Source organism: Trichechus manatus, unplaced genomic scaffold (assembly GCF_000243295.1).
Source record: "Trichechus manatus latirostris isolate Lorelei unplaced genomic scaffold, TriManLat1.0 scaffold00007, whole genome shotgun sequence".
Lineage (NCBI taxonomy): Eukaryota > Metazoa > Chordata > Mammalia > Sirenia > Trichechidae > Trichechus > Trichechus manatus.
The window spans coordinates 24,367,462-24,368,410 of record NW_004443943.1 but is presented as its reverse complement, the minus strand read 5'-3'; positions in this window follow the sequence as shown (position 1 = coordinate 24,368,410).

Below are 949 nucleotides of genomic sequence, written 5' to 3'. Positions count from 1 at the left end.
AAGAAAGTGCAAGACTAGATTTACCTTTAGCAGAAGGGGCTATATTAGACGAGGCAGGAAAAGTTTTCTTATTGCAACTCAAGTTTGGGGACCCCTGCCTCGGGGTTATGTGGGACTTTTACTGGGTCTTTCGGAAGTTACATCTCAAGGGCTAACTCTCCATCTTAGTGTAATAGATTCTAAATATAAAGGTCAAATAAAGATTATGGTCTCCATTCTGTCTTATTGGAATATTACCCTTTCTGACAAAATAGCACAACTGCTTTTACTCCCTTTTGTTGTCCCCTCCGCCCGTACTACACCAGGGCGGGGGGAGGATTCCGATCACACAGATGCCTTCTGGGTCACCAGATTACAATCTTCTCGACCGTATCTTCCTGTTCAGGTCAATGATCGCATATTTAAAGGGCAAGAAGCAAATCGCTGAAACCCTCACAGGAGTTGGAGGAGCACAGTGTCCTTTTCAAAGTATACTTCCCATTGTTTGCTATAGCCCTGATGGACAGCCCACTTCTATCTGTCCCTTTATCCTTCCTTTACCTGCTATATTATGGGGACGAGATTTACTCTCCCAGTGGAATGTTCAGATTAGCACTTCTCAGGATTTTTCGTAGGGACCACTGCTCACACAGACCCTTTACTAAAGTTAACTTGGATATCTGGCCCCCCTGTTTGGGTTGAGCAGTGGCCCATTAAAGAAGAAAAGTTAAAACATCTAGAAAAACTTGTTCAGGAACAATTAGAAGCCGGACACATCCGGCCTTCCTGTAGCCTTTAGAACACGCCTGTTTTTTGCATTCCTAAAAAATCTAACAAACATATCAATTGGCTGCGACCTTCACTTGGAATAACAACTTCTCAGCTAGCCAATTTATTTGAAACCCTGAAAGGTGACTCTGCCTTGACCTCTGTAAGGACATTATCCCCTCAGGCACGCCATGAGTTAACG